At 50.3% G+C, this 23,788-nt stretch overlaps 1 protein-coding gene across 4 annotated transcripts in view; it reads left to right on the forward strand.

The window, feature by feature from the left end:
• frmd4a (FERM domain containing 4A) overlaps positions 1-23,788 on the forward strand; it is an 810,443-nt gene that overhangs the window by 356,317 nt on the left and 430,338 nt on the right. The window lies entirely within an intron of this gene.

Raw genomic sequence — 23,788 nt, forward strand, 5'->3', positions numbered from 1 at the left:
TTGTGCATCTTCTCTGGCTCTGCTGTTCTGCCCCTGTGTAAATAACACCCAATGAGGTTACTTATGAAGACTTCATTGCCGGAACCATTCATAAATATTGTACCGGTATATTGATGCCATGCATAATGCAGCAATTATTAATGTAATTGCTGTGCCGAAACACAGCTGCTTCAAACGTGGCTCTAAATTTCTTATCGTCTGTCACTGCCAATTTCCTGAGAGATTATTGGCTAACAAAAGATGTTCGCCATGTGACATACACGGCACATTGCTCACTGACCCCTGGACACTGTCACGTTATGTGACAGGCTGGAGATAGCAAAGGCATTCAGTTAATCTTCACTAGGGGGGAGAAAGGTCTGGGCGGGAGGACTTTGTTGTTCAAGGCACTTTCCATCATCTGTTCATTAACAAATCATATATTGGGGAAAACAAACCTCAAACTTTTAAATGTCAACTTTTGTTTTACCTTGGGGGGGAGGGGGAGGGGTGTCGGGGCAAACATGCCATGTTGGGGTTCCTTGTTGCTGGACTGTTTCAGTAACATTACTGACAGGAAAAGCCCATTGCTTCCCCAGGCAGCTGTACTGAGTGCCTTTAGCACGTTAAGCCGGGACCATGGCCCAATGTGTGTCTGAAGTTATGGATTATTATCTGTAGGGTTTCTCTGGAGCACATCCCTATAATGTATTTGCTTCGTGGGTTCTTTGCTTCAGAATTCATAGCAACACATTGCTATTAAGAACTAGTTGGTTATTAACAAAGGTTTAACAATCACACTACACATTACCAGTTCATCCACCTGCCCCATCGTGGATCCCCCGAACCCAACTGGCTGGGGTTTTATTGAGTCTTGTGAACTTCACGCGACCTGGCTAAACCTCTCACAACTCAACAGCTCCACAGACCAGGTGCATACTCACCGATACGTACATTACGTTCCCCATTAATGACATCCCCAGGGCAGCCGAGAGACAAGGAGACTCAACATGGGGGGCTCCATTGAGATAAGAAAATAATAAAGGTTTTTTTAAAAAAAGTTAAAATTAAATTTTTTTCAATATATCTTTTTGAATAAAGAATAGGGGCATGGTCTGTCTAGAATTTCCTCCTCCGCAGATTTAGTAACTTTACACAGACAGCGGTGAAGGTATGGAACAGACTGCCCATGGGAGCTGATATTGTCGATATATTCAAGGGGGAACTAGATAGATATTTGAAAAGAAAGACTTGCATTTATATAGCGCCTTTCACGACCACCGGACGTCCCATAGCGCTTTACAGCCAATGAAGGACTTTTGGTGTGTAGTCACTTTGGAAGGGACAGCAATTGAGGACGGTGAGAGATGGAGAACTCTGTGTCGGTTTTAGAATCTTGGCTTCAACCACACAGCGTGGCCTGCTCTCCGACTCTGGACATTCTTGCACACAATACACACTGTGTGATACTTTCAGAAAATACAAACACTGCAATCAGGGTTTTACTAATGCTGGTGTTTTCATCAGGGCTGGCATTTCATACTCGGGACGATTCAGAATATATTAATGGTCAAACGTGGTAATTGTTATAATTACAAGGATTTGAGAGGAAGTTACAGAGAGGAGCACTGAGATATCGGGCAGAGTTGGAGTGGAGGAAGGAGCCAGGCGCAGAAGGCTAAAGTCAGAGAAGCCGAAGGCATTAGGGTGAAGAAGGTTGATGAGGCTGGGGAAGATTTGCAACTGAGGGCAAGGATTTTAAATTCAAGCTTTTGACAGGTGGCGGGGGGAAGGGGGTGTTTGTACAGGCAGGGTGGTACAGGTGGCTGCTTTGAATGGGATGGGGACAGTGTCTGAACGAACCAGGCTAATTCACAATGTTAACAAGCGTCAGGCTAGCTTACCAAGATCTTTTCCACACGCATAGCACTTTTCAGTTAATTGTTGCAACAGCAGCAGCTTGTATTTATCTCGCGCCTTTCAAGGTGCTTCACAGGAGACTAGCGCAGGTGACCAAAAGCTCGGTCAAAGAAGTAGGTTTTAAGGAGTGTCTTAAAGGACGAGAGAGAGGTAGAGAGGCGGGGAGGTTTAGGGAGGGAGTTCCAGAGCTTGGGGCCCAGGCAACAGAAGGCACGGCCACCGATGGTGGAGCGATTATAATCAGGGATGCTCAGGAGGGCAGAATTAGAGGAGCGCAGACATCTCGGGGGGTTGTGGGGCTGGAGGAGATTACAGAGATAGGGAGAGGCGAGGGCCATGGAAGGATTTGAAAACAAGGATGAGAATTTTGAAACTGTTGTACTGTGAAGATAGAGTCGGCATAACCCCAGAAGGGCTATCTCCCTCCCAGCTCGCCATCCTGTCAAAGAGCACTCCAGCACACATCTGCCTGGCACACTAAGCAATTAGCTGTCTCTGGAATTCTTACACATTTTGTCATCCTTATTGTAAGATTAAATTAGCAGCTTCCAAACGTGAGCTGACTCCACACTCTTGGATCGACACTTTGGAGCTTGTCAGCATCAATCCCACTCGGCTCTTGGCATTAAGTACAAAGAGAGCTAAAGAAAGACTTGCATTTATATAGCGCCTTTCACAACCACCGGACGTCCCAAAGTACTTTTCAGCCAATGAAATACTTTTGGAGTGTAGCCACTGTTGTAATGTGGAAAACGCGGCAGCCAATTTGTGCACAGCAAGCTCCCACAAACAGCAATGTGATAATGACCAGATAATCTGTTTTAGTGATGTTGATTGAGGGATAAATATTGGCCCAAGGACACCGGGGAGAACTCCCCTGCTCTTCTTCAAAATAATGCCATGGGATTTTTTACATCCACCTGAGAGAGCAGACGGGGTCTCGGTTTAACGTCTCATCCGAAAGACGGCACCTCCGACAGTGCAGCTCTCCCTCAGTGCTGCCCCTCCGACAGTGCAGCTGCCCACTGAACCACGGCTGCCAGCCAGTATCAGTGTCAAACACTCCCAGGTCAGGTACAGCACCCTGAGATACAGAGTAAAGTGCTCTGTACTGTGCATAAACCCTGTGTCTGAGACCCAACATTGGAAGAGATCTTCCTCTTCCACCAGTGCAACATGTTTCCACTGCCCACACCAGCTGTCCGGTGGCCTCTGAACGAGATTGCCAATGAGTGGTAAACTCATAGCCCACATGCCCGACAAGAGACTCCCAAAGCAAGCGCTGTACTTGGAACTCCTTCACGGCAAGCGAGCCCCAGGTGAGCAGAGGAAACGTCACAGGGACACCCTCAAAGCCTCCCTGATAAAGTGCAACATCCCCACCGACACCTGGGAGTCCCTGGCCAAAGACCGCCCTAAGTGGAGGAAGAGCATCCGGGAGGGCGCTGAGCACCTCGAATCTCGTCGCTGAGAGCATGCAGAAAGCAAGCGCAGGCAGCGGAAGGAGCGTGCAGCAAACCAGACTTCCCACCCACCCTTTCCTTCAACCACTGTCTGTCCCACCTGTGACAGAGACTGTGGCTCTCATATTGGACTGTTCAGCCACCTAAGGACGCATGTTAGAGTGGAAGCAAGTCTTCCTCGATTCTGAGAGACTGCCTCTGATGATGATGATGTTGAGGGGTAGTTTTGTGTGATGGGCCCATAGTCACTAGGAATTACATTGAGACGATCCAAATGTCACATCTCGGAGCAGGAGGAGGCCTTTGAGCCTGGTCCGCCATTCCATGAGATCATGGCTGAACTGTGACCAAACTCCATACACCCGCCTTTGCCCCGTATCCCTGAATACCTTTGGTTCACAAAAATCCACACAAAGGCACCTTGCATCCAATCATTGTGGCTTGGATTTGAACCCAGAGATAAAATCAAACCCGCCAATTATTACAGAATAATTGCTCAAGGTTGCCAACTTTAAAGGTTCTTTGCCGATGAACTAGACGCTGTAGCGCTGAACATTTTCACAAAGAAGCAAATGTACAAGAGATACGGAGACTGGGCAGGAAAGTGGAGTTGAGGTCGAAGATCAGCCGTGATCTTATTGAATGGCGGAGCAGGCTCGAGGGGCCAAATGGCCGACTCCTGCTCCTAATTCTTATATTCTAACGTGGCCCATAAATTGGCTCAGTGGGCAGCACTCTGACCTGATTCAGAAGGTTGAAGCTTCAAGTCCCATGCCAAGGACTTTAAACACATAATCCAGGCTGACACACTAGTTCAGTACTGAGGGAATGCCGCACTGTCGGAGGGGTAGTACTGAGGGAGCGCCGCACTGTCGGAGGGGCAGTACTGAGGGAGTGCCGCACTGTCGGAGGGGCAGTACTGAGGGAGCGCCGCACTGTCGGAGGGGCAGTACTGAGGGAGTGCCGCACTGTCGGAGGGGCAGTACTGAGGGAGTGCCGCACTGTCGGAGGGGCAGTACCGAGGGAGCGCCGCACTGTCGGAGGGGCAGTACTGAGGGAGTGCCGCACTGTCGGAGGGGCAATACTGAGGGAGTGCTGCACTGTCGGAGGGGCAGTACTGAGGGAGAGCTGCACTGTCGGAGGGGCAGTACTGAGGGAGTGCTGCACTGTCGGAGGAGCAGTACTGAGGGAGCGCCGCACTGTCGGAGGGGCAGTACTGAGGGAGAGCTGCACTGTCGGAGGGGCAGTACTGAGGGAGTGCCGCACTGTCGGAGGGGCGGTACTGAGGGAGTGCCGCACTGTCGGAGGGGCGGTACTGAGGGAGTGCCGCACTGTCGGAGGGGCAGTACTGAGGGAGAGCTGCACTGTCGGAGGGGCAGTACTGAGGGAGAGCTGCACTGTCGGAGGGGCCGTCTTTCAGATGAGACGTTAAACCGAGGCCCTGTCTGCCTGTCCATCTGGATGCAGAAGGATGATGTGGCATTATTCAAAGAGGAGAGGGAGCTCTGTTAGTGTCCTGGGCAAAATTCCTCCATCAATCTCCACAAATCACATTCGCTGGCTGTCCATTAGACTTGCTGCTGTCACATTCTGCTGCGCACAAATTGATTGCCACATTACCTCGGATATACGGCCCAGAAACAGGCCATTGGGCCCAACCAGTCCATGCCGGTGTTTATGCTCCACTCGAGCCTCCTCCTGTCTTTCCCCATCTAAATCTATCAGCATAACCCTCTATTCCCTTCTCCCCCATTGGCTTGTCCAGCCTCCCCTTAAATACATCGATACTATTCGCCTCAACCCCTCCCTGTGGCAGCGAGTTCCACATTCTCACCACTCTCTGGGTAAAGAAGTTTCTCCTGAATTCCCCAATGGATTTCTTGGTGACTATCTTATATTGATGGCCTCAAGTTATGGTCTTCCCCACAAGTGGAACACATCACACACTTCAAAAGTAATTCACTTGATGCAAATCACTTGGTGGCCTGCTGAGGATGTGATAAGGCCCAATATAAATGCAAGTTTCTTTCTTTAGTACTTGGAGCTGATCCTGTTACGAAACATCTAACATTTCAGGAATTAATGGGCTTTTTCCGATTTAATTCACGGCGGCCTATAACACTTTGTTGCTCGTGACCTATAAAATATCGTGTGCCAACACGTGCGGGAGTGCACTGTCATGCAGACCTTGTTCAAGTGAGGGAGCACTTTGAAATAATCGCTTTAATTGTGATAACCAAAAAGATACCTTACGGGCTGATGGAGCCTGACAGCTTCATTCCACACACTGACATCACAATCTTTGCAAGCGGATTTTGGTGAAGATTCTGGTGATTATGGAGATTATTGTGACGACTTCACAGACAGCCGTAGCCTATTAGAACCGCACAGAGAAATGAATAATTGCCAAGTGCGCAGTATTGGAAAAGATTATCCCAAGGAGACTGGAAGCTGGTGGTACGGCCCGAATACGAATGAATGTTTCTTATCCCGGCGATGCAATAGGTTGCTCACTGGCTGAGTCACAGCCTCTGTTTCTCAACACATCATGTAAAGCTGTTGTAAATGTGTACCCATTGTTCATTGTATACACGGCACTGCTAGCTTCAAAAGAAAAGAAAGACTTGCATTCATATAGCGCCTCTCACGACCACCGGACGTCCCAGATTGCTTTACAGCCAGTGAAGTACTTTTGGAGTGTAGTCACTGTTGTAATGTGGGAAACGCAGCAGCCAATTTGCACACAGCAAGCTCCCACAAACAGCAATGTGATAATGACCAGATAATCTGTTTTATTGATGTTGATTGAGGGATAAATATTGGCCCCAGGACACCGAGGATAACTCCCCTGTTCCTCTTCGAAATAGTGTCATGGGACCTGAGAGGGCAGATGGGGCCTCGGTTTAACGTCTCAGCTGAAAGACGGCACCTCCCAATAGTGCAGCGCTCCCTCAGTACCGCCCCTCCGACAGTGCAGCACTCCCTCAGTACCGCCCCTCCGACAGTGCAGCGCTCCCTCAGCACTGCCCCTCCGACAGTGTGGCACTCCCTCAGTACCGCCCCTCCGACAGTGCAGCGCTCCCTCAGCACTGCCCCTCCGACAGTGTGGCACTCCCTCAGTACTGCCCCTCCGACAGTGTGGCACTCCCTCAGTACTGCCCCTCCGACAGTGCGGCGCTCCCTCAGCACAGCCCCTCCAACAGTGTGGCACTCCCTCAGTACTGCCCCTCCGACAGTGCGGCACTCCCTCAGCACTGCCCCTCCGACAGTGTGGCACTCCCTCAGTACCGCCCCTCCGACAGTGCAGCACTCCCTCAGTACTGCCCCTCCGACAGTGCAGCGCTCCCTCAGTACCGCCCCTCCGATAGTGCGGCACTCCCTCAGTACTGCACTGGGAGTGTCGGCCTGGATTTTTGTGCTCAAGCCCCTGGAATGGGACTTGAACCCACAACCTTCTGACTCAGAGGCGAGAGTGAGTGCTGCCCACTGAGCCACAGCTGACAAGTCAACATCTTCGCAAAAGGAGGCCAGAAGATTGCTAAAGGGGAGGAAGCGGAGAATAACAAACACTTAGGTGGGAGAAAGCTATAAGTCAAAAGTCCTAATTGGATTATGGCTCCAGAACACGCTCAAAGTATCCTCCCCACAGGCTGCCTTTCATTAATTCACTGATGGTTCTGCGCTCTCTTGACCGGTGGGATTTGAATGATTATTTCGGCCGGCAACAGATGCTACATGTAAATGGCAAGTAAAACACATCTTGATATTTCAAAAAGTCTCTCGGTGATTCCGGCCCAACTACCCAACCTATAAGCTTGTCGTTATGCTGCTCATTCTGTGTAATGCTACTTGCGATTTAAAGTGGTGACCCGGATTGGCCTTATCTGCGGCTGTTTGCTGCATGCCTTTGACGAGCTGCTTTCTGCACAGCCGCCTGTCAGGCCTTTCACTAATAACCCCTTGCCCCGTCCTCCCCCGCACCTCAGGCACTTCTCACAGAGGGAGACAGAGGGAAAAAAATCAAAGGGCAAGTTATCGTGGTCCATTACCGGAACACCTCCTGCTGCACCGAATCAGAGGCCAGTGAGAGGTTGCCTGCCCGCGGTGGGATAAATGGCTGAGAGCATGTGCGGGGGAAAAGCAATTGTAGATTATAAAAGATACATAGAGCGTAAAAGTGCTGCACCTACATTCTGCACTTTACAGCTCTGTCCCCACAACCTTGGTATTGTGTTATATTTTTAAGATTTACACTAACAATAGGATGTGCCTGTTCACGTTCTACGGATCAGAATTGCACTGCATTTATTCCTTGTGCATTTCAAATCCCAGTGTAATACTAATGTTGAAAGTTCAGCGTATGAGCAGCAGACCGTCGGACAGCTTCTGCTCCTCTCTGACTATATCCTGGAGATCAGCCTCAGAATGTGCGCAGACGCAGGCGTTGTCCACATACTGTAACTCAATGCTAGAGGTTGGGGTGATCTTGGACCTGGCCTGGAGGCGACGAAGGTTGAACAGCTTCCCACTGGTTCTGTAGTTTAGTTCCACTCCGGCGGGGAGCTTGTTGACTGTGAGGTGAAGCATGGCAGCGAGGAAGATTGAGAAGAGGGTTGGGGCGATGACGCAGCCCTGTTTGACCCCGGTCCGGACGTGGATTGGGTCAGTGATGGATCCGTTGGTAAGGATCACGGCCTGCATGTCGTCATGGAGCAGGCGAAGGATGTTGACAAATTTTGGGGGGCATCCGAAACGGAGGAGGACGCTCCATCGACCCTCGCGGTTGACAGTGTCAAAGGCCTTTGTAAGGTCGAAGAAGGCCATATGTATCTGAAAATGTAGGTAACATCATAACAGCTCAGTCTATTTAGTTTTCACCCACAATTCCATACAATCTATAGCGCACTGATGTTTGAAATGCTTGTTTTCAGTCTTTATTTTTCAATCCAATGCTGTCGTTGTAGGATGTAAATGTATTTGGATATTTGTGACTTTTGTTTAAAAAGTGGATAAAATCATAGAATCATAGAGGTTTAGGGCACAGTAGGAGGCCATTCGGCCCATTGTGTCCGCGCTGGCCAACAAGAGGCTATCCAGCCTCATCCCATTTTCCAGCTCGAGGTCCGTAACCCAAAATCACTGCGGTAAAAAATAACCAATAGGAGGCTGAACGTACCACCTTTGTCCCAAAGCCCAAACCACACACACCACCGAAGATTCACTCTGGATTGTCAGTGTGAGACCCCAGCTCCTCCGTCACAGTATTCCCGCTTCATTCTCTCTGGATAAGACTTGATTTTCTTTTTGGGAGAGGGAAAGGATTCCAGACAATTCTTCCCACCGTTTGATCGACTTTATTTTCTAAACTCCAAATACAGAAAGACCTGCATTTCTGTAGCGCCTCTCACGATGTCCCAAAGCACTTTACAACAATAACCTGTATTTATATAGCGCCGTTAACGTAGTGAAACGTCCCAAGGTGCTTCACAGGAGTATTATGAGACAATTTTTTTTTACAGCCAATGAAGTACTATTTGAAGTGTAGTCACTGTTGTAATGTAGGAAACGCAGCAGCCAATTTGCGCACAGCAAGCTCCCGCACACAGAAATATGATAATGACCAGATAATCTGTTTTAGCAATGTTGATTGAGGGATAAATATTGGCCCCAGGATACCGGGGATAACTCCCCTGCTCTTTTTCAAAATAGTGCCATGGGATCTTTTACATCCACCTGAGAGAGTAAACGGGGCCTCGGTTTAACGTCTCATCCAAAAGATGACACCTCCGCCAGTGCAGCACTCCCTCAGTACTGTCCCTCCGACAGTGTGGCGCTCCCTCAGTACTGCCCCTTCGACTGTGCAGCACTCCCTCAGTACTGCCCCTTCAACAGTGCAGCACTCCCTCAGTACTGCCCCTCCGACAGTGCAGCACTCCCTCAGTACTCCCCTCCGACAGTGCAGCACTCCCTCAGTACTGCCCCTCCAACAGTGTGGCACTCCCTCAGTACTGCCCCTCCGACAGTGTGGCGCTCCCTCAGTACTGCCCCTCCGATAGTGCAGCACTCCCTCAGTACTGCCCCTCCGACAGTGGGAGCGGCGCTCCCTCAGTACTGCCCTCCGACAGTGCGGCACTCCCTCAGCACTGCCCTGGAGTGCTCAAGTTCCTGGAGTGGGACTTGAACCCACAACCTTCTGACTCAGAGGCACGAGAGAGAGTGCTGCCCAGTGAGCCACGGCTGACAAAAACAAAACAACAACTTGTATTTATAAAGCACCTTTAACGTCATAAATCATCCCAAGGTGTTTCACAGAAGTATTGTAAAACAAAAAAATAAAAGAAATTTGACACCGAGCTGCATAAGAAGAAATTAGGGCAGGTGACCAAAAGCTCGGCCAAAGAGGTAGGTTTTAAGGAGCGTCTTAAAGGAGGAAAGAGAGGTAGAGAGGCGGAGAGGTTTAGGGAGGGAGTTCCTGAGCTTGGGGCCCAGGCAACAGAAGGCACGGCCACCGATGGTGGAGGGATTATAATCAGGGATGCTCAAGAGGGCAGACATCTCGGGGGGGCGGAGGGGGTTGTGGGGCTGGAGGAAAGTTCAAGGCTTGAGGTAGATGTGTGTACTGTATTTTCCCCGACGTGCTGGGCCTCCTTTTCCTCCCAGAGTTGTGATCTAATATACATCATTGTTCCCTGACATAAACAGCCATTAGGCACAGATTCAGTTATTCAAAAGCAGTCCATTAATCGGCAAGAGTCTCCTTCCTGATGACAGGAAAGCGCATAACTTCTTAGTATTGCTGAACATTTGAGCTCTTTGTTTGAGCGGTGGAGAGTGGTGTGAAGAATACTGAATGGTGTCCTTCATGAGCTGGGGCCAGCAGCCCTGTTTGACAGAAGTCTGTGATGAATCATACGTCGCTGAGCTGGGATCAAAGAGGCTGCACTGTTGGCAGCCCGCTTTAATCTCGCGTAGAAATCAATCTGCAAGGGTTGCGTGATCGCTCTTGTGAATTAAATCTGCTGAACTTCTCCTCGAAGTTTTGACCCAGATTTGCCTAGTGCTGTGGCTGCTTTTCCCTTTAATGTTTCGCAGGAGTTGGCCAGAATAGTCTGCATATACTCGCATCGAGGCAATCTTGCAGAGTGTTTGCTGCTGGAGTTACTACACCCATCTCACACTTGCATGCCAATTTTTTGAACTTGCAATTTGAAAATGGATATAAAGCCGGGAGGTTTTTTTTGAACCACTGTGTGCAGTTTTGTCTCCTTATCTGAGGGAGGACATACTTGCTTTAGAGGCGGTGCAACGAAGGTTCACCAGACTGTTTCCTGAGGTGAGAGATTGAGTAGATCGGGCCCATACTCTCTGCAGTTTAGAAGAATGAGAGGTGATCTCATTGAAACATACAAGATTCTGAAGGGGCTTGACAGGGTAGATGCAGGGAGGATGTTTCCCCCGGGCTGGGGAGTCTAGAACCAGGGGTCACAGTCTCAGGATAAGGGGTCGGCCATTTAGGACTGAGACGAGGAGAAATTTCTTCACTCAGAGGATGGTGAATCTTTGGAATTCTCTGCCCCAGAGGGCTGTGGAGGCTCAGTCTTTGAGTATATTCAAGGCTGAGATCGCTAGATTTTTGGATATTAAGGGAATCAAGGGATATGGGGATCGGGCGGGAAAGTGGAGTTGAGGTCGATGATCTTATTGAATGGCGGAGCAGGCTCAAGGGGCCGAATGGCCGACTCCTGCTCCTAATTCGTATGTTCATATATAAATTGCATAAAAGCAAAAAGAACTCACCTTCACCAAGCTAGTTTTTGAAAGATATTTATGTGCAACTATTATTAATTTGTGACATTTACCGATACAAACCGGTATGTCTTCTCACTGACGTTGATAACAATAGTGTAGGCACATTTTTTCATAGCTGTGAGCAGTAATCTGAGAATCATATTATTGGCACCTGATCATGTTCAGAATCATAGTCCGAAGGTGAGGTGATAGGGCGATGTTTAAGCAACTTGGTTGCTCGTAGCTAGCAGACAAAGGGGTTTAATTTTATCCCCCAAAACCGAGTGGGTTGGGGTCGGAGGAGATGTAAAAAATGTTAAAATCTCAAACCCGAACCCAACCCTCCATAATGGTCCACCCCTGGCTTTAATGGAGGAGAGACAAGGGGACGGGCAGGCAAACCCGCTGCGAAGAGCTGGGCTGGCCATTTAAATATTCTGTTAGCCTGACATTCAACCTGTCTTACAGGTTTAACCCTGGCTGGCCGCGTTTCCCAGACCTCGGGAAACCCGGCAACTGAAGGGAGGCGAAGCGAGCTTCGGGGAAAGTGGTGCGTGTCTTTACAGCACTGCTTGTGGGCCAGGAGAAGCAGGAGTGCCTGCCCCTCCCCTCTCCCCCCCGCCCCTCCGCAATGTACCTGCTTCCCTACCATCAGACCCCCCCCCCCACGCCCACCATCGGATCCCCAATTCAAAGATGCCTGGGATTGAACCCTCCCCACCAGGATTGGAACCCAACACCCCGCCCCCACCCCCATCCTCTCCACTTTCCCGCCCGATCCCCATTTCCCTCGATTCCCTGAATATCCAAAAATCTATCGATCTCAGCGTTGAATATACTCAAAGACTGAGCCTCCACAGCCCTCTGGGGCAGAGAATTCCAAAGATTCACCACCCTCTGAGTGAAGAAATTCCTCCTCATCTCAGTCCTATAGTTGTACTCTGTTTTGGATCTTAATCATGTTTTTTCCCACCACGTTTTCATTTTGATGCCGTGAGATTTTTTTTTTAAATGATCGGAGCATTTTTTGGATGTGCCCCCCCGCCCCCCGATCCTCACACCGAGTTGTCCCCCTTTGCTGGGGGAGCTGGACATTCTGGATGATGCTCTCGTGTGTAGGTGATGCAGCTTCTGGTTTGGCTGACATAAGAATTAGGAGCAGGAGTCGGCCATTCGGCCCCTCGAGCCTGCTCCGCCATTCAATAAGATCATGGCTGATCTTCTGCCTCAACTCTACTTTCCCGCCAGATCCGCATATCCCTTGATTCCCCGAGATTCCAAAAATCTATCGATCTCAGCCGTGAATATACTCAATGACTGAGCCTCCACAGCCTCTGGGGTAGAGAATTGCAGCGATTCACCTCCCTCTGAGTGAAGAAATTCCTCCTCCTCTCAGTCGTAAATGGCCGACCCCTTATCCTGAGACTGTGACCCCTGGTTCTAGACTCCCCAGCCCGGGGGAAACATCCTCCCTGCATCTACCCTGTCAAGCCCCTTCAGAATTTTATCATCATCATAGGCGGTCCCTCGTATCGAGGATGACTTGTTTCCACGCCAAAAAAGGGATGAGTTCGCAGGTGTTTCAACGAAGGACCTAATATTCCGGATCCCGAACTACATCCTGAAGGGTGGAAGATGCCTGTGGGTGGATTTTTTTAACGTGGGGTGACCGTTGCACACCAGCCACCACACGGGCTTGACAGAGCGAGGTCTTGGTCCAGTGGCAAGGGTTAACCAGGACGACTGGAGACCAGCTCTGCTGCACGGACCCAGTGCGCACACATATCACAGTGTGGGCTGGGCCCGTGCTGCCCCTGGGCCCTCGCCTCTCCTGGACCCAGAACTTGTGCCTGCCCTGGGCCCCGGTCACGTCCCTCTACAATCTCTCGCCGCTCCTTCGCCCCGACCTCGCCGCTCCTGCTGTACCTGCCCACGCTCCAATCACCGACCTGGACCTTGGTGACATCACTCTTCGCTGCCGTCGCCCTCCTGCACCGGCTCGCGCTGTACCTTGTCGTGGTATGGCCCCATGGTCGCCACACACCGCACCTTTTATGGCCCCGACCTGCCGCTGATGGTCTCTCGCAGGTCGGGGCCGTCACGCTATATATATAGATATATATAAGAATTTTATATGTTTTCAATTAGATCACCCCTCATGCAGCTTCTGGTCTGGCTGGCATGTGGAGAGGTGTCAGTGTAAGTAGGTGTAATCACCTGGCAAAAGCCCAAGTGTAATTGTCAACAGGGCGGTGTGGTTTAGGCATTGGGGCAATTATATTGTGCTGTCTATTTTCCCTTTCAGAAACTTTCCCTTTCTGTCTCTCTTCATTTATCACCTTGGGTTTGAACGGTTGGAAATGAGATCGGATTCTCCAATGACTCGGTGGGTAAATGGAGCGCCTGATGTGACACTTGGCCAAAGGCACCAGCTTGTGTCCGGTTGGTGTGCTGTGTGCGCTGTTCTCCGTCGGACGGTAATGGGGGCCACTGCGATTGACCTTGGCGCCCTGGGGCTGGGGAAGGTAATAAACCAGACATTGGTTTCCACTCCTGATCAATATCCAGTGACTCTTGCAGGACGGACAGGAGCAGGCTCGGAAGCAGTGGGCTTCACGGTCGATAGCTTGTCGACACTCAACCAACTTGCGTGAGTCACACTCCCCGATTTCCATCATTCCCCCATTGGTGCCTTCAGCTGCCGGGGCCCCGAGCTCTGGAACTCCCTCCCTCAACCTCTCCGCCCCTCTACCTTTCTTCCTTTCTCAACCTTCTAACACGGAGGCGAGAGTGTTACCAACCGACCCTGAAAATGAACAGAAGCTCACTCAAGATTTCAGTGCTGTCCTTTCCTATACGGCCCCTCTATTTCTGGTGAGATTTTAATTCCGCTGAAAAATAATTCTGTTTGCAAATAGCGACTAACCTTTGGCACTTATTTCCTTGCAAACAAATGGAAAATATTTGTGAGCTGACATCTGTAACTGGGATCAACATCTGGAAATAGCCTTCCAGCTTGAAGCCACTGACAGTTTGAGAGAAAAAAACCCATAATCCAAGCAGTTTGAACAACTTTCAGGGCCGCAGGCCAGACGCTTTGTTTATATCACAGGACCTTGTGGCTTCGGAATTACCAGAAAAATGAGAGACTTTAAAAAAAAAGCCAGAGACACAGATCTGGCGGTTCATGCTGCTCAGCGCGAGTGTAGTTAATCTTCAGGTCAGTCCACTCAGCACTTTCTCATGGGTCTAAATGACAGCGGTATGTAAGTGCAAACCGCAACTATTCTGTCAAAGTTGAAGTAAAACTCATGAGAATATTGCTTTCATTTACTGCCGTGATTGCCTGTGTCTGAGGTATGACTGGAGATTGTAGCTGTACTGGAAACAGCTATCGTAAAACATACTTCAGTTACTCCCCCTCTTAGTTGACTCTACGGGGGGCGGCCGTTTGTACTTTGATGGGGGATATCGATTCAATATGGAATTTACAGCCCGGAAGGAGGCCATTCGGCCCATCGTGTCCGTGCCGGCCGACAAAGAGCTACCCGGCCTAATCCCACTTTCCAGCTCTGGGTCCGTAGCCCTGTAGGTTACAGCACTTCAGGTGCACATCCAGGTACTTTTTAAATGTGGTGAGGGTTTCTGCCTCTACCACCCTTTCAGGCCGTGAGTTCCAGACCCCCACCACCCTCTGGGTGAAGAAATCTCCCCTCAAATCCCCTCTAAACCGCCAATCAGTTATTTTAAATCTATGCCCCCTGGATGTTAACCCCTCTGCTGAGGGAAATAGGTCCTTCCTATCCACTCTAGACGCCACATAATTTTATCCACCTCAATTAAATCTCCCCTCAGCCTCTTCTGCTGCAAAGAAAACAAACCCAGCCTCTCCAATCTTTCCTCATCGCTAAAATTCTCCAGGCAACATCCTCGTAAATCTCCTCTGTCCTCTCTCCAGTGCAATCACATCTTTCCTGTAATTAATTCCATTGATTTCAAAATGGAGATAGATGTATAATGAGCGGCTGAATCCATAGCTCCTCTTTTGCCCCAGAATTACTCTCAACATGAGCCTCCCACTAAATGATGAACAATAAAGCTGACATATTTCATGTGAAAACAACAGTGTTCTGTTCGGGTGGTGATGATGACGATTCCCAAGTAAGAATGATGTTGAAGCTGCTTTGTTGAAATATTTTACCCTCCACTTTTCTCCCCTCGGCACGGATTGGTTTTGGGTTTCGGTTCCTCCGGGTGCCGGACTCCCTCTGGAAGCTCGTCCAAGTTTGTGTTCCTGACGGTGAGCCTATTCCGTGACCATTAGCAGGCTGTTCCACCATTGAGGATTAAAAAGGAAGACTTACATTTATATAGCGCCTTTCACAACCACTGGACGTCCCAAAGCGCTTTACAGCCAATGAAGTACTTTTGGAGTGTAGTCACTGTTGTAATGTAGGAAACGCGGCAGCCAATTTGTGCACAGCAAGCTCCCACACACAGCAATGTGATAATGACCAGATAATCGGTTTTAGTGATGTACATTGAGGAATAAATATTGCCCAGGACACCGGGGAGAACTCCCCTGCTCTTCTAGAAATAGCCCATGGGATCTTTTACATCCGCCTGAGAGCAGACGGGGCCTCGGTTTAATGTCTAATCCGAAATACAACACCTCCGCTCTCTCAGTACTGCCCCCTCCGACAGTGCGGTGCTCCCTCAGTACTGCCCCTCTGACAGTGCGGCACTCCCTCAGCACTGTCCTTCCGATAGTGCGGCGCTCCCTCAGCACTGCCCCTCCGACAGTGCGGCGCTCCCTCAGCACTGCCCCTCCGACAGTGCGGTGCTCCCTCAGTACTGCCCCTCTGACAGTGCGGCACTCCCTCAGCACTGCCCCTCTGACAGTGCGGCGCTCCCTCAGTACTGCCCCTCTGACAGTGCGGCGCTCCCTCAGTACTGCCCCTCCGACAGTGCGGTGCTCCCTCAGTACTGCCCCTCTGACAGTGCGGCACTCCCTCAGCACTGCCCCTCCGACAGTGCGGCACTCCCTCAGTACTGCACTGGGAGTGTCAGCCTAGATTTTTGTGCTCAAGTCCCTGGAGTGGGATTTGAACCCACAACCATTTGACTGAGAGAAGAGAGAGAGTGCTGCCCACTGAGCCAATCCTGTCATCATCTGACAACAACATAACTGCAGCTTCTGTCAGGAGACTGATGGTGAGAATGATCCCTGACTGATTGCTTCCCTTCCTAGCCCCGGAACACTCCGACAGTGCAGTCCAACGTCAGGTCACCATATTATAAAAATAAATAAGAAAAGATAGAAAGACTTGCATTTATATAGCACCTTTCACGACCACCGGATGTCACAAAGCGCTTTACAGCCAATGAAGGACCTTTGGAGTGTAGTCATTGTTGTAATGTTGGATACGCGGCAGCCAATTTGGGCACAGCAAGCTCCCACAAACAGCACTGTGATAATGATCAGAATATAAAAAGGATATCGAGGCTCTGGAGAGGGTGCAGAGAAGGTTTCCAAGAATGATACCAGAACTGTGAGGGTATACCCATTGGGAAAGGATGAACAGGCTGGGTCTCTTTTCTCTTGAAATGTGAGGGGTGACCTAATAGAGGTCTTTAAAATGATGAAAGGTTTTGATAGAGTGGATACAGAGAGAATGTTTCCACTTGTGGGGAAGAGTATAACTAGAGGCCATCAATATCAGATAGTCACCAAGAAATCCAATGGGGAATTCAGGAGAAACTTCTTTACCCAGAGAGCGGTGAGAATGTGGAACTTGCTGCCACAGGGAGGGTTTGAAGCGAATAGTATCAATGTATTTAAGGGGAGGCTGGACAAGCCAATGGGGGAGAAGGGAATAGAGGGTTATGCTGATAGATTTAGATGAGGAAAGACGGGAGGAGACTCGAGTGGGGCATAAACGCTAGCATGGACTGGTTGGGCCCAATGGCCTGTTTCTGTGCCGTATATCCCGTGTAATACCTCTGTCATAGGCTGAGATCACTGAACTCAGAACAGACCAGCGGTGGAAGCGATGGTCTTTGCCGATCTGTGTGGCTGAACAGCGCATACTCCAAGTGAGCCCCCAGTAAATGTGTAGAGCCCCTAACTCACATCATCACACTCCCGCAGCACAGCAAATTTATGCTTTTTAAATTAGATGGTCCCTTGTCCTCAGATATTGATTTTAGAAAAAATTCTAATTAGGATTATGCGCCCTCAATTCTGCATTTCACTCCCGTTCTTCAGAGCTACGTGCAGGGGCTTCAAAATAAATAGGTGACCTTTTCAGAATATTAGCCATTTCATCAACACCAGCCTTTCCAAGGGCTTAGTGGATATATTCATCAGCAGAACAAAATATTTTCTCTTTGCACTAGAACTGGTATGACTGACATCAACACACCTGGACTAAATAGCAGAAATATCAGATCAGGCCCCTCTCCCGTGCTGGGAAAGTACCTGTCTGGTACAAATCGCTCGTGTACACCGAGTCCCGCTCACCCATCACCCCCTGTGCTCACTGCCCCGTGTCCTAACACGCACCGAGTCCCGCTCACCCATCACCCCCTGTGCTCACTGCCCCGTGTCCTAACTCGCACCGAGTCCCTCTCACCCATCACCCCCTGTGCTCGCTGCCCCGTGTCCTAACTCACACCCAGTCCCACTCACCCATCACCCCCTGTGCTCACTGCCCCGTGTCCTAACTCACACCCAATCCCACTCACCCATCACCCCCTGTGCTCACTGCCCTGTGTCCTAACTCACACCCAGTCCCACTCACCCATCACCCCCTGTGCTCACTGCCCCGTGTCCTAACACGCACCAAGTCCCGCTCACCCATCACCCCCTGTGCTCGCTGCCCTGTGTCCTAACTCGCACCGAGTCCCGCTCACCCATCACCCCCTGTGCTCGCTGCCCCGTGTCCTAACTAGCACCGAGTCCCGCTCACCCATCACCCCCTGTGCTCGCTGCCCCGTGTCCTAACTCGCACCGAGTCCCGCTCACCCATCACCCCCTGTGCTCGCTGCCCCGTGTCCTAACACGCACCGAGTCCCGCTCACCCATCACCCCCTGTGCTCACTGCCCGTGTCCTAACTCGCACCGAGTCCCGCTCACCCATCACCCCTGTGCTCGCTGACCTATATTGGCTCCCGGTTAAGCAAAGCCTCGATTTCAAAACAGTCATCCTTGTTTACAAATCCCTCCATGGCCCTCGCCCCTCCCTATCTCTATAATCTCCTCCAGACCCACAACCCCCCGAGATGTCTGTGCTCCTCTAATTCTGCCCTCTTGCTCAACCATTGGTGGCCGTACCTTCAGCTACGGAGGCCCCAAGCTCTGGAACTCCCCCCCCCCGTAAACCTCTCCGCCTCTCTTCCCCTCTTTCCTCCTTCAAGACGCTCCTTAAAACCTACCTCTTTGACTAAACTTTTGGTCACCTGCCCTAACATCTCCTTATGTGGCTCGCTGTCACAGTTGTTTTATAATAGTCCTGTAAAGCGCCTTGGGATGTTTTACTCCGTTAAAGGAGCTATATAAATACACGACGTTGTTGTAGTTTGTGGCCACTGGCCGAGGATAAAAATCAGGTTAATTTGTGATGCCTTCTGAGGTTGAATATCCTGCTAACTCGTGCATGAAAAAAAATGTCCACGCTGTTCAGGACAGTGGCCTCTGTGGCCCCAGCCCCACCACCAGCCAGCATCTCCTGAGGCAAGCAAGGATAGTGAAAACTATTTTAGTGTTAGTCAGTTGTGCACGAGTCCTATTGCTTGTTTCAACAGCTTTTTCGGGGGGAAAATTAACAAATGTAAAACCAATAGTCTTCTGGATTTTTGCCTTGAGTTACTTTGAAAAGAAACATTGAAACAAACACAATACTTACAGGGCTTGACAGGGTAGATGCAGGGAGGATGTTTCCCCCGGGCTGGGAAGTCTAGAACCAGGGGTCACAGTCTCGGGATAAGGGGTCAGCCATTTAGGACTGAGATGAGGAGGAATTTCTTCACTCAGAGGGTGGTGAATCTTTGGAATTCTCTGCCCCAGAGGCCTGTGGAGGCTCAGTCTCTGAATATATTCAAGACAGAGAGCGATAGATTTTTGGACTCTCGGGGAATCGAGGGATCGGGCGGGAAAGTGGAGTTGAGGTCGAAGGTCAGCCGTGATCTTATTGAATGGCGGAGCGGGCTCGAGGGGCCGAATGGCCGACTCCTGCTCCTAATTCTTGTGGTTCTCAAGACCATTAAATGATCAGTAAAAATGGAATTTCATTTTGCTCATTTGACACACTCGGGTAAACTCTGGTACTGGGAATGAAAATATCGCGGCTGCTGCTGTTACATGATGGGCAGTGAGAAGATTCAGAAATTGCAGTGCCTGGCACATCTAATCGTTTTTTCCATTACTTGTAGCATGCATCACTTACAGCATCATCATCATCATCATCGGCAGTCCCTCGGAATCGAGGAAGACTTGCTTCCACTCTAAAAGTGAGTTCTCAGGTGGCTGAACAGTCCAATACGGGAATTACAGTCTCTGTCACAGGTGGGACAGACAGTGGTTGAAGGAAAGGGTGGGTGGGACTGGTTTGCCGCACGCTCCTTCCGCTGCCTGCGCTTGGTTTCTGCATGCTCTCGGCGACGAGACTCGAGGTGCTCAGCGCCCTCCCGGATGCACTTCCTCCACTTAGGGCGGTCTTTGGCCAGGGACTCCCAGGTGTCAGTGGGGATGTTGCACTTTATCAGGGAGGCTTTGAGGGTGTCCTTGTAACGTTTCCTCTGCCCACCTGGGGCTCGTTTGCCGTGTAGGAGTTCCGAGTAGAGCGCTTGCTTTGGGAGTCTCGTGTCTGGCATGTGGACAATGTGGCCCGCCCAGCGGAGCTGGTCGAGTGTGGTCAGTGCTTCGATGCTGGGGATGTTGGCCTGATGGAGAACACTGATGTTGGTGTGTCTGTCCTCCCAGGGGATTTGCAGGATCTTGCAGAGACATCGTTGGTGGTGTTTCTCCACCAATTTGAGGTGTCTACTGTACATGGTCCATGTCTCAGCCATACAGGAGGGGGGGATAACTACAGCCTGATTGTCATGCGTCCACACCGAGAGTTCCTTCAACCACAGGGCTGTCCCCTCAGCAAATAGCACCTCTTGCAGGATACTGCCTGAGCAAGGGCTGGATGCTTGACGCATTCCCTTGGTTTTGGAGGGAGCAGGGCGGTATACCACTGCAGGGAGCAGCGCGTGCTGCTGCAGGAGGGCAATGGCTGTGAAGCCAGGTCACTGATTGCAGTGCGGGCAGGCACAGCAGGAGGGGCGAAGGAGCGGCGAGAGTCCGTAGAGGGAAGTGACCGGGGCCCAGAAGAGGCGAGGGCCCAGGGGCAGCACGGGCCCAGCCCACACTGCGATATGTGTGCGCACTAGGTCCGTGCAGCAGAGCTGGTCTCCAGTCGTCCTGGTTAATCCTTGCCACTGGACCAAGACCTCGCTCTGTCGAGCCCCGTGTGGTGGCTGGTGTGCAACGGTCACCCCACGTTAAAACAATCCACCCACAGGCATCTTCCACCCTTCAACATGTAGTTCAGGATCTGGAATATTAGGTCCTTCATTGAAACACCTGTGAACTCATCCCTTTTTGGCGTGGAAGCAAGTCATCCTCGATACGAGGGACTGCCTAAGATGCTGATGGTTTTGGTACAGAGACAATCAGAAGCAGCGAAATACAAAAACCCAATAATGAGCTGACATTCTCCGATTATTGGCAGTAGAGTTACCTGCATTTATATTAACTATTCTGCAAACGTTGCCCCCCGCCCGAGGCAGAAAAATACATGAACAAAAAGATGATAGTTTTAATTGATAATCATACATGGGTCACATGGCTCCGGTTGGGGTGGAGTGTAGAATGTTTCGGTGCAAGGGGTGTTGCAGTTGTGTGGGGCAGACTGGTTAGGCTGGGTGCTCTTTACCTTTCCGCCATTGTTCATAGGTTTATATGTAAGACAAAGTTCCTCCACCAGCCTGTCCTCACCGCACAGCACTGCCCTCTGAGTCATCAAGATCCAGATCTCAGGAGCCTTCTCTCAACAAGAGCAGGCATCGACGACGAGATCCAACACCGCCTCCAGTGCGCCAGTGCAGCCTTCGGCCGCCTGAGGAAAAGTGTTTGAAGACCAGGCCCTCAAAACTGCCACCAAGCTCATGGTCTACAGGGCTGTAGTAATACCCGCCCTCCTGTATGGCTCAGAGACATGGACCATGTACAGTAGACATCTCAAGTTGCTGGAGATATATCACCAACGATGTCTCCGCAAGATCCTACAAATCCCCTGGGAGGACAGACACACCAACATCAGTGTCCTCATCCAGACCAACATCCCCAGCATTGAAGCACTGACCACACTCGACCAGCTCCGCTGGGCAGGCCACATAGTCCGCATGCCAGACACGAGACTCCCAAAGCAAGTGCTCTACTCGGAACTCCTTCACGGCAAATGAGCCAAAGGTGGGCAGCGGAAACGTACAAGGACACCCTCAAAGCCTCCCTGATAAAGTGCAACATCCCCACCGACACCTGGGAGTCCCTGGGCAAAGACCACCCTCAGTGGAGGGAGTGTATCCGGGAGGGCGCTGAGCACCTCGAGTCTCACCGCCGAGAGCATGCAGAAACCAAGCGCAGACAGCAGAAGGAGCGTGCGGCAAACCAGTCCCACCCACCCCTTCCCTCAACCACTGTCTGTCCCACCTGTGATAGAGACTGTGGTTCTCGTATTGGACTGTTCAGCCACCAAAGAACTCACTTCAGGAGTGGAAGCAAGGCTTCCTTGATTCCGAGGGACTGTCTATGATGATGAGGATATGTATCCGAGGACCAGCGCGGACACGATGGGCTGAAATGGCCTCCTTCTGCGCTGTAAATTTCTATGTTTCTATGCACAGTTTGACTCAAGAGTAAGAAGTCTTCAGTAAGCAATGCACATACTGTGAGCAAGAGTGATGATAGATGTTCCCAGATGCCACAGTTTGACAGTTTACTGTGATTTTAAAACCAAGGAATACAGGCTGTTTCACAGAAAGACTTGCATTTATATAGCGCCTTTCACAACCACCGGACGTCCCAAAGCGCTTTACAGCCAATGAAGCACTTTTTGGTGTATAGTCACTGTTGTAATGTGGGAAATGTGGCAGCCAATTTGTGCACAGCAAGCTCCCACACACAGCAATGTGATAATGACCAGATAATCTGTATCTTTTCTTATGTTGATTGAGGGATAAATATTGGCCCCAGGACACCGGGGATAACTCCCCTGCTCTTCTTCCAAATCTTCCACGGGATCTTTTACGTCCACCTGAGAGAGCAGATGGGGCCTCGGTTTAACGTCTCATCCAAAAGACGGCACCTCCGACATTGCAGCACTCCCTCAGTACTGCACTGGGAGTATCAGCCGAGATTTTTGTGCTCAAGTCCCTGGAATGGGATTTGAACCCATGACCTGCTGACTCAGAGGCAAGAGAGATTGCTGCCCACTGAGTCACGGCTGACAGATTCACTTCGTTTTCATGTGAAAATGTATATCTTTGTTTAGGTCTGCGTGGTGAAGGTGGATGAAACTAGATCAGAGGTTCCCAAACTTTACTTACAGTGAACTGCCTCCCCGCTATTCCAGCCGCCCATGTACCCCGAGCAGCATCCAGGATTCATACTTTAACCCCCTTAATGCTCAAGCATTGTGCAAAGTGTCCTGAGGTAACAGGTTCTGAGGGCCCTGTACATCATCGTCTCAGTGGTACATCAGGAAGTAAATTGACTCTTCCAGTGCAGTGCTGAGGGAGTGCTGCACTGTCAGAGGTGCTGTCTTTTGGATGAGACATTAAACCGAGGCCCCGTCTGCTCTCTCAGGTGGATGTAAAAGATCCCACGGCACTATTTTGAAGAAGAGCAGGGGAGTTATCCTCGGTGTCCTGAGGCCAATATTTATCCCTCAATCAACATCACTAAAACAGATTATCTGGGTCATTATCACATTGCTGTTTGTGGGAGCTTGCTGTGCGCAAATTGGCTGCTGCGTTTCCCACATTACAACAGTGACTACACTCCAAAAGTACTTCATTGGCTGTAAAGCGCTTTAAGATGTTCAGTGGTTGTGAAAGGCGCTATAGAAATGCAAGTCTTTTCTTTTTAAATGAACTACTTTATACAACAAATTCCCGAAGCTTTGACCGAGTAGCCTATTATAAAAATGCAATCAATAAAACATGTTCTAAATAAAATCCATGTTGGAGATTTTCTCCCCTGTACCCCCCCCGAGATATCTCGCGTACTCCAGGAGTGCTGCGTGTCCCCTGTGCCCGAGTTTGGCAAACCCTGGTCCTGATCGAACCTCTGGTTACCGTCAGTATGTGGTCCCTGACGGTGCAGGGATATGGATTCCTTGTAAAATCCTGTGGCCGATATCTCGGGGAATGTCGGAGCCGGAGGTGATTGGCCTGCAGATCAGGAAGGGAATGATTACGGGAAGGCAATTAAGACGGAATCCGCTCCAGCAATAGAGCTGTAACGTGATAACCGGTGGAAGCAAAAAATGGCATTTTATGATTATCTTACAAAGTTATTGTTGTCGGGC

The sequence above is a fragment of the Pristiophorus japonicus genome, chromosome 13 (assembly GCF_044704955.1).
Source record: "Pristiophorus japonicus isolate sPriJap1 chromosome 13, sPriJap1.hap1, whole genome shotgun sequence".
In the NCBI taxonomy this organism is placed as follows: Eukaryota; Metazoa; Chordata; class Chondrichthyes; family Pristiophoridae; genus Pristiophorus; species Pristiophorus japonicus.